We start from the raw sequence: 10,885 nt of genomic DNA, 5'->3' as shown, positions 1-10,885 counted from the left end.
CATGAAAACGTGGGGAACATATCTATGCCTCATTCATTCTTCTACTGAAGAAACATATATGGTGTTTTCTGTTCTAGGTGCTGTGGGAGATATAAACATGACTAAGCAATAGCAATCCTCCAGAAAATATCAACCTTACAGCAGAGATAACACTGACCAACAAATATCCAGGGAAGAAACAAAAAGAGATTACAATTAAAGCTTGAATTTTTTAAAAATAGAATTTTGTTTTTCAGTGAGGACATCAGTATCCACAGTCTGGTCCTCAATTCTAGAGATCCAGATACACAGTTTTGAATTTTCGCTCAGAAGTAATGAGTTTCTGTAGAGTGACTCATATTTTAAAACTGTACATAAGACTGATATACAAAGCAAGAAAGTCAATTTATTGCTTTTTCTCCCATTAGAACTATGTTTTTTCTAGTGCATAGATTGCTTTTATAATCCATCATACCCTCATTGCAGTGTCAAGATACCCAGAAATCAGATGGTCTTAAGGGATAGTTCATTCAGGCTATAAATAAGCCTGATGAGCTACTTATGTTACATAATAGAGTAATCTTCTCTGTTAAAAAGGTCAAATATATCTATCTCATACCATTTTCTTATTTCTTTATTTTGTCCTTATCTTTTCCCTTCCTTCTTATCTTGACCCTCAGAATTATTCTTAATTGTTAATAATTACTTTAACCAAGTTAAAATAAAGGTAGATTTTAATTTTATTTGGAAATGCTTAGGAGGTAAAAAAAAATAAAAGTATGATGATTTATTACATAAGCTTTGAAGTTAAACTTGAAGTCAACTTTCACATATGCCACTGAACAGATGTGTGAGATTTGTAAACCTACTTAACATTTCCAGTTACAATTTATCCCTGTGTAAAATGGGGTAATACTTATACATTATAGGGTAGAAGTAAAGGTTAAATCATCTTACCACAGAGACTGATATATGACCAGTACTCAATAAATGGAACCCATGTTTATTTAGATGGATTTGAGTATTTCCCAGGCCTCATAGTCAAGGGTTAGTTGCTCAAAAAGACTACACTCATTTGAAAGTGTTTCTTTGAATGTCACCTCCTTCATCAATCCAGCTGAAAATCTTTGTATTTCCATGGCAGTTAGTACTGTTCTTTGGGACTTGACATATTCATCTTTCATTACTTGATATTGCCTGTGCAAAGGGCTATCATAAGGAATCTCAAAAATTTGGAGATAAGGCCTGGTAAATTTCACATCTTAAGAGTTAAATTAATTAAAAATTCTAGTTAAACAAATAATTTATCCATAGATATATCTTAGTCTTGGAGATACTTGGTCAATGTACAGAGAAAAAAGAACAAACTGAGATTATAACCCTCCCAGACTTCACACATACTATTGGGTTGGCCAAAAAGTTCTTGTGGGCTTTTCTATAATATTTTATCCATAAGATCAATACAAAGTTAGAGTAATCAAAACAGCATGGTATCGGCCCAAAACCAGATACATAGATCAATGGAAATGAATAGAGAACCCAGAAATAAACCTATGCACCTATGGTCAATTAATCTATGGCAAAAGAGGCAAGAATACACAATGGAGAAAAGACAGTCTCTTCAAAAAGTTGTGCTGGGAAAACTGGACAGCCACATGTAAAACAGAGAGCTTAGAACATTCTCTCACACCATATACAAAAATAAATGCAAAATGGTTTAAAGACCTAAATGTAAGACTGGAAACTATAAAACTCCTAGAGGAGAACATAAGCTGAACACTCTCAACATAAATCATAGCAATATTTTCTTATATCAGTCTCCTAAGGCAAAAGAAATAAAAGCAAAGATAAACAAATGAGACCTAATTAAAGTTAAAAGTTTTTGCACAGCAAAGGAAACCATCAAAAAAATTAAAAAAACAACCTATAGGATGGGAGAAAATATTTGCAAATTATGCAACCAACAAGGGGTTAGTATCCAAAATATATAAACAGCTCATACAACTCAATATCAAGAAAACAGATAATCCAATAAAAAATGGGCAGAAGACTTGAACAGACATTTTTCCAAAGAAGACATGCAGATAGATGGCTAACAGGCACATGAAAATATACTCAGCATCATTAATTATTAGAGAAATGCAAATCAAAACCACAGCGAGGTATCACCTCACATCTGTCAGAATGGTTGTCATCAAAAACTCTACAAATAACAAATGTTGGCAAGGATGTGGAGAAAAGGGAACACTTGTACACTGTTGGTGGGAATGTAAATTGGTGCAACCACTAAGGAACTATGGAGGTTCCTCAAATAATTAAAAATAGAACTACCATATTATCTAGCAGTTCTACTCACGGTTATATACCAAGAAAAAACAAAAACTCTAATTCAAAAAGATAATTGCACCCTAATGTTCATAGCAGCACTATTGAAAATAGCCAAGACATGGAAGCAACCCAAGTGCCTATCAACAGATGATTGAATAAAGAAGATATTGAATTGAATAAAGAAATATATATATATATAATATACATATATATTAGCTATAAAAAAGAATGAAATACTGCCATTTGCAACAATGTGGATGGGCCTAGAGAATATTGTGCATAGTTAAACAAGTCAGAGAAAGTCAAATACTATATGATATCACTTACATGTAGAATCTAAAACATAATACAAATGAATGTATATGCAGAAGAGAAACAGATTCATAGATATAGAAAATAAACTTGTGATTACCAAATGGGAGAGGGAAGATGGAGGAACAAATTAAAGGTATGGGATAACAGATACAAATTACTATTTGTAAAATACATAAGAAGCAAGGATACACTGTATAGCACAGGGAATTATACCCATCATCTTGTAATAACCTATAATGAGTATAATCTGCAAAAATACTGAATCACTATGCTGTACACCTGAAACAACACAATATTATAAATCAACTATACTTAAATAAAGAAAGAAAATCCATAGTACTTCTGTATATTAGCAACAAATAATCAGAAGTCAATTTTTTAAAAATACATTTACAATAGCATCAAACTATGAAATATTTAAGGATTAATCTTACAAAAGATGTGAAACACCTACACTGAAAACTAAAAAACAAACATAAATAAACAAAAAAACATTGCTGAGAGAAATTGAAAAAGATATAAATAAATGGAGAGATATACCATGTACATGGGCTAAGAGACAGTGCTGTTAAAATGTCAATTCTTCCCAAATTTATTGATAGATTCATTGCAATTGCAATCAATGTCACAGCAGACTTCTTTGTAGACATTCGAATATTGATTCTAAAATTCACTTGGGAATGCAAAGGTCTTAGAATAGCAAAAAAAAAAAAATTGATAAAGAACAAAGATGGAGGACAAGCATTACCTGATTTTGCTACTTTCTATGAAGTTACAACAAAAAAGAAGGCATAGTATTGGCATGAAAATAAACAAATAGATTAATGGAACAGAATAGAGAACTAGACATATGTGAACAACTGATTTGCAACAAAGATAAAAAGTTAATACAATAGAGAAAGGATATTTTTTCAACATGATACTGGAACAGTTGGATATTGCAAATATGCAAAAGAAATTAATTTGGATATATATATATATCTCAAAAATTAAGTAACAAAATAGATCATAGACCTAAATATAAAACCTATAACTATAATACTCCAGAAGAAAATATAGGAGAAAATATTTGCAGCCTCGTTAGGCAAAGAATTCTCTGATAAGTCACCAAAAGCACAATCCATAAAAGAACTGATAAATTGGACTTCTATAAAAATTTTAAAAACCTCTGCTGTTCAAAAGATACTGTTAAGAGAATGAAAAGACAAGCCACAGATGAGGAGAAAATATTTCCAAATCACATATGAGATAAAAGGCTTCTATCCAGATTCCAAAAAGAAGTTATGGGAACCTCTGACTTATAGGAAGTAGGTCAGAAGCACAGGTTACAACCTGGGTTTGGGACTGGTATCTTAAGTGGAAGGAAGTCTTGTGGGACTGAGCCCTTTACTCATGGGATCTGATTCTATCTCTGGGTAGACAGTATCAGAATTGAGTTAATTCTTGGACACTCTGCTGGTCTCCAAGAATTGCTTGTTAGTGTGGGGAAGCCGCCACACACACATGTGTTTGAATTAGGTCCAGGAAGCTAATTTACAACCTAGAGCTCTAACAACAGGTGAATGGATAAACAAACAGTGGTATAACTATATAGTGGTATACTACTCAGGAATAAAAAGGAATGAACTGTTGGTAAACTCTAGAGCATAGATGAATCTCCAAATGATTAAGGTGAGTGAAAGAAACAAGACAAAACAGGAGTACCTAATGTGTGATTACAGTTATATAACATTTTAGAAAATGAAAACTATAGCACCAGAAAGCAGATGGATGATTCCCTGCAGACTGGGGTAGAGGAGTATGGGGTGGGGTAAATAGAGGGGGAGCAGGGAAGGACAGGAAGAAGAGATCACAAAAGACCATGAGTAATCTTTTGTGAGTGATGAATATGTTTGTTACCTTGACTGTAGTGACGGTTATTTTATTTTATTTTTTTAGGTAGCTACTGCATGCAGTCTGTATTCTTTTCCTATTGTTGTCACAACTTAGCATCCTTTTTTCTTGATTTTTGAATTTTATTTTATCTTTGTATACATCAGGTTCTTATTAGTGATCAATTTTATACACATCAGTGTATACATGTCAATCCCAATCGCCCAATTCATCACACCACCACACCCACCCACCCGTGGCTTTCCCCCCTGGTGTACATCTGTTTGTTCTCTATATCTGTGTCTCAATTTCTGCCCTGCAAACTGGTTCATCTGTACCATTTTTCTAGGTTCCACATATATGCGTTAATATATGATACTTGTTTTTCTCTTTCTGACTTACTTCACTCTCTATGAGAGTCGCTAGATCCATCCACATCTCAAAAAATGACCCAATTTCGTTCCTTTTTACGGCTGAGTAATATTCCATTGTATATATGTACCACATCTTCTTTATCCATTCATCTGTTGATGGGCATTTAGGTTGCTTCCATGACCTGGCTATTGTAAATAGTGCTGCAGTGAACATTGGGGTGCATGTGTCTTTTTGAAATGTGGTTTTCTCTGGGTATATGCCCAGTAGTGGGATTGCTGGATCATATGGTAATTCTATTTTTAGTTTTTTAAGGAACCTCCATACTGTTCTCCATAGTGGCTGTATCAGTTCACATTCCCACCAACAGTGCGAGAGGGTTCCCTTTTCTCCACACCCTCTCCAGCATTTGTTGGTTGTAGATTTTCTGATGAAGCTGATTCTAACTGGTGTGAGGTGATATCTCATTGTAGTTTTGATTTGCATTTCTCTAATAATTAGTGATGTTGAGCAGGTTTTCATGTGCTTCTTGGTCATCTGTATGTCTTCTTTGGAGAAATGTCTATTTAGTTCTTCTGCCCATTTTTGGATTGCATTTTTTGTTTTTTTAATATTGAGCTGCATGAGCTGGTTATATATTTTGGAGATTAATCCTTTGTCTGTTGATTCATTTGCAAATATTTTCTCCCATTCTGACGGTTGTCTTTTCATCTTGTTTGTGGTTTCCTTTGCTGTGAAAAAGCTTTTAAGTTTCATTAGGTCCCATTTGTTTATTTTTGTTTTTATTTCCATTACTGTAGGAGGTGGATCAAAAAAGATCTTGCTGTGATTTATGTCAAAGAGTGTTCTTCCTATGTTTTCCTCTAAGAATTTTATAGTTTCAGGTCTTACACTTAGGTTTCTAATCCATTTTGAGTTTATTTTTGTGTATGGTGTTAGGGAGTGTTCTAACTTCATTCTTTTACATGTAGCTGCCCAGTTTTCCAAGCACCACTTGTTGAAGAGACTGTCTTTTCTCCATTGTATATCCTTGCCTCCTTTGTCATAGATTAGTTGACCATAGGTGCATGGGTTTAACTCTAGGCTTTCTATCTTGTTCCATTGATCTATGTTTCTGTTTTTGGGCCAGTACCATATTGTCTTGTTTACTGTAGCTTTGTAGTGTAGTCTGAAGTCAGGGAGTCTGATTCCTCCAGCTCCGTTTTTTTCCCTCAAGACTGCTTTGGCTATTCGGAGTCTTTTGTGTCTCCATACACATTTTACGATTTTTTGTTCTAGTTCCATAAAAAATGCCATTGGTAATTTGATAGGGATTGCACTGAATCTGTAGATTGCTTTGGGTAGTATAGTCATTTTCACAATATTGATTCTTCCAATCCAAGAACATGGTATATCTCTCCATCTGTTGGTATCATCTTTAATTTCTTTCATCGGTGTCTAATACTTTTCTGCATACAGGTCTTTTGTCTCCCTAGGAAGGTTTATTCCTAGGTATTTTATTATTTTTGTCACAATGGTAAATGGAAGTGTTTCCTTAATTTCCCTGTCAGATTTGTCATCATTAGTGTATAGGAATGCAAGAGACTTCTGTGCATTAATTCTGTGTCCTGCAACTTTACCAAATTCATTGATTACCTCTAGTAGTTTTCTGGTGGCATCTCTATGTATAATATGTCATCTGCAAACAGTGAAAGTTTTACTTCTTCTTTTCCAATTTGTATTCCTTTCATTTCTTTTTCTTCTCTGATTGCCATGGCTAGGACTTCCAAAACTGTGTTAAATAATAGTGGTGAGAGTGGACATCCTTGTCTCGTTCCTGATCTTAGAGGAAATGCTTTCAGTTTTTCACCATTGAGATGATGTTTGCTGTGAGTTTGTCATATATGGCCTTTATTATGTTGAGGTAGGTTCCCTGTATGCCCACTTTCTGGAGAGTTTTTATCATAAATGGATGTTGAATTTTGTCCAAAGCTTTTTCTGCATCTATTGAGATGATCATATATTTTTATTCTTCAATTTGTTAATATGGTGTATCACATTGATTGATTTGTGTATATTGAGGAATCCTTGCTTCCCTGGGATAAATCCCACTTGATCATGGTGTACGATCCTTTTAATGTGTTGTCGGATTCTGTTTGCTAGTATTTTGTTGAGGATTTTTGCATCTGTGTTCATCAGTGATGTTGGCCTGTAGTTTTCTTTCTTTGTGACATCGTTGTCTGGTTTTGGTATCAGAGTGATGGTGGCCTCGTAGAATGAGTTTGGGATTGTTCCTTCCTCTGCTATATTTTGGAAGACTTTGAGAAGGATAGGTGTTAGCTCTTCTCTAAATGTTTGATAGAATTCGCCTGTGAAGCCATCTGGTCCTGGGCTTTGGTTTGATGGAAGATTTTTAATCACAATCTCAATTTCAGTGCTTGTGATTGTTCTGTTTATATTTTCTATTTCTTCCTGGTTCAGTCTCAGAAGGTTGTGCTTTTCTAAGAATTTGTCCATTTCATCCAGCTTGTCCATTTTATTGGCATAGCATTGCTTGTAGTAATCTCTCATGATCTTTTGCATTTCTGCAGTGTCAGTTGTTACTTCTCCTTTTTCATTTCTAGTTCTATTGATTTGAGTCTTCTCCCTTTTTTTCTTGATGACTCTGATTTATCAATTTTGTTTATCTTCTCAAAGAACCAACTTTTAGTTTTATTGATCTTTGTTATCATTTCCTTCATTTCTTTTTCATTTACTTCTGATCTGATCTTAATCATTTCTTTTCTGCTGCTAAATTTGGGGGTTTTTTTGCTCTTCTCTAATTGCTTTAGGTGCAAGGTTAGGTTGTTTATTTGAAATGTTTCCTTTTTCTTAAGGTAGGATTTTATTCCTATAAAATTCCCTCTTAGAACTGCTTTTCCTGCATCCCATAGGTTTTGGGTCTTCGTGTCTCCATTGTCATTTTTTTCTAGGTTTTTCTGTTTTCAGTACGTGGGCCTCTCACTGTTATGGCCTCTCCTGTTGTGGAGCACAGGCTGCAGATGCGCAGGCCCAGCGACCATGGCTCACGGGCCCAGCCGCTCCGCAGCATGTGGGATCCTCCTGTACCGGGACACGAACCCGTGTCTCCTGCATCGACAGGCGGACTCTCAACCACTGTGCCACCAGGGAAGACCCCTCTAGGTATTTTTTGATTTCCTCTTTGATTTCTTTTGTGATCACTTCGTTATTAAATAGTGTATTGTTTGTGTTTGTATTTTTACAGATCTTTTCCTGTAATTGATATCTAGTCTCATAGTGTTGTGGTCGGACAGATACATCATACGATTTCAAGTTTTTGAAATTAACCAAGGCTAGATTTGTGACCCAAGATATGATCTATCCTAGAGAATGTTCCATGAGCACTTGAGAAAAATGTGTATTCTGTTGTTTTGGGATGGAATGTCCTATAAATATCAATTAAGTCCATCTTGTTTTATGTATCATTTAAAACTTGTGTTTCCTTATTTATTTTCATTTTGGATGATCTGTCCATTGGTGAAAGTGGGGTGTTAAAGTCCCCTAGTATGATTGTGTTAGTGTCAATTTCCGCTTTTATGGCTGTTACTATTTGCCTTATGTATTGAGGTGCTCTTATGTTGGGTGCATAAATATTTACAACTGTTATATCTTCTTCTTGGATCGATCCGTTGATCATTATGTAGTGTCCTTCTTTGTCTCTTCTAATAGTCTTTATTTTAAAGTTTATTTTGTCTGATATGAGAATTGCTACTCCAGCTCTCTTTTGATTTCCATTTGCATGGAATATCTTTTTCCATCCCCTCACTTTCAGTCTGTGTGTGTTCCTAAGTCTGAAGCGGGTCTCTTGTAGACAGCATATATATGGGTCTTGTTTTTGTATCCATTCAGCAAGCTTGTGTCTTTTGGTGGGAGCATTTAATCCATTCACATTTAAGGTAATTATCGATATGTATGGTCCTATGACCATTTTCCTAATTGTTTTGTGTTTGTTTTTGTAGGTCCTTTTCTTCTCTTGTGTTTCCCACTTAGAGAAGTTCCTTTAGTATTTGTTGTAGAGCTGGTTTGGTGGTGTTGAATTCTCTTAGCTGTTGCTTGTCTGTAAAGCTTTTGATTTCTCCATCGAATCTGAATGTGATCCTTTCCGGGTAGAGTAATCTCGGTTGTGGGTTCTTCCCTTTCATCATTTTAAGTATGTCATGCCACTCCATTCTGGCTTGTAGAGTTTCTGCTGAGAAATAAGCTGTTAACCTTATGGGAGTTCCCTTGTATGTTATTTGTCATTTTTCCCTTGCTGCTTTCAATAATTTTTCTTTGTCTTTAATTTTTGCCAAGTTGATTACTATGTGTCTCAATATGTTTCTCCTTGGGTTTATCCTGTATGGGACTTGCTGCGCTTCCTGGACTTGAGTGGATATTTCCTTTCCTATGTTAGGGAAGTTTTCGACTATAATTTCTGCAAATGTTTTCTCTGGTCTTTTCTCTCTCTCTTCTCCTTCTGGGACCCCTATAATGTGAATGTTGTTGCATTTAATGTTGTCCCAGAGGTCTCTTATGCTGTCTTCATTTCTTTTCATTCTTTTTTCTTTATTCTGTTCTGCAGCAGTGAATTCCACCATTCTGTCTTCCAGGTCACTTATCCGTTCTTCTGACTCAGTCATTCTGCTATTGATTCCTTCTAGTGTAGTTTTCATTTCAGTTATTGTAGTATTCATCTCTGTTTGTTTGTTCTTTAATTCTTCTATATCTTTGTTAAACATTTCTTGCATCTTCTCGATCTTTGCCTCCGTTCTTTTTCCGAGGTCCTGGATCATCTTAACTATCATTATTCTGAATTCTTTTTCTGGAAGGTTGCCTATCTCCACTTCATTTGGTAGTTTTTCAGGGGTTTTATCTTGTTCCTTCATCTGGTACATAGGCCTCTGCCTTTTCATCTTGTCTATCTTTCTGTGGATGTGGTTTTTGTTTCACAGGCTGCAGGATTGTAGTTCTTCTTCCTTCTGCTGTCTTCCCTCTGGTAGATGAGGGTATCTAAGAGGCTTGTGCAGGTTTCCTGATGGGAGGTACTGGCGGTGGGTATAGCTGACTGTTGCTCTTCAGTTTTTTTTTTTTAGAGGAAAATTTAAAACTTTATTTATTTATTTATTTATTTTTTGTATTAAAGTATTGTTAATTTACAGTGTTTGTAGTTATGGTTTTATACATGTATACGTATGTTAAAATGTCCTTCCTAATTTGCTCCTGTCCATCTCTCCAAATTCATAGCAACGTTCTTGGTCTTATACTTTAAAATCTAGCAAGTAACATTGAATATTTTTCTCCATGCTTCCTTCCTTACATTTGCTCAGCAGTCCTTTGCTGGAATTTGCCCCTTTCTTTCCCTCTGACCCCTTAATTAGGTTATCTACTAATCATCCTGAGACTCAGCTCACTAGACTGTCAGCTTCTTGAGGGATTCATCTTTGAATCCTCAAGGCCTAACACAGTACCTAATTACACTAAAAAAGTAAGATGGTTGAATGAACAAATGACTGGAACTTTGCTCATTAACTCTAAGTTATCTTGTGTCGTGGAATGAACATGACACTGCAGAGTGAGGAGGTTTGGGCTTGAGATTTATTGTGCCATTAATCTAATCTTTTACACATGGCAAATAACCGACCCAGAAGAAGACTGGGGCAGATGCCTCCTAGAGTCACCTCATGTCCAGTATCTTCAGATCCTGTGACAGCTGCTTCAGGACCCTGTAATCTAATTGTCCACAGAGCACCAACTAATGAGGTGCCCACAAACCTGTGGATATCCCCACTGATTCTTTCTTTCACAGACAGGAAAAACAACCTCTTTCTCCTTCCTGATTTTCCACTTAGACTTGCACCAAACTGAAGGAGAAAAGCCACCCATTTTGTGAAGATCATTATTACTTTTACCATATGCAACAATGAACCCAGCTTTTACATAAATCAAGAGAGAATTCCCCTTTCCTTTCTTCACTGTAGCTGGTCAGTTATTGAGTTTCCAC

The sequence above is a fragment of the Hyperoodon ampullatus genome, assembly GCF_949752795.1.
Source record: "Hyperoodon ampullatus genome assembly, chromosome: 2".
Lineage (NCBI taxonomy): Eukaryota > Metazoa > Chordata > Mammalia > Artiodactyla > Ziphiidae > Hyperoodon > Hyperoodon ampullatus.
The sequence above is the reverse complement of the archived record's forward strand: the minus strand, read 5'-3'. Positions refer to the sequence as shown.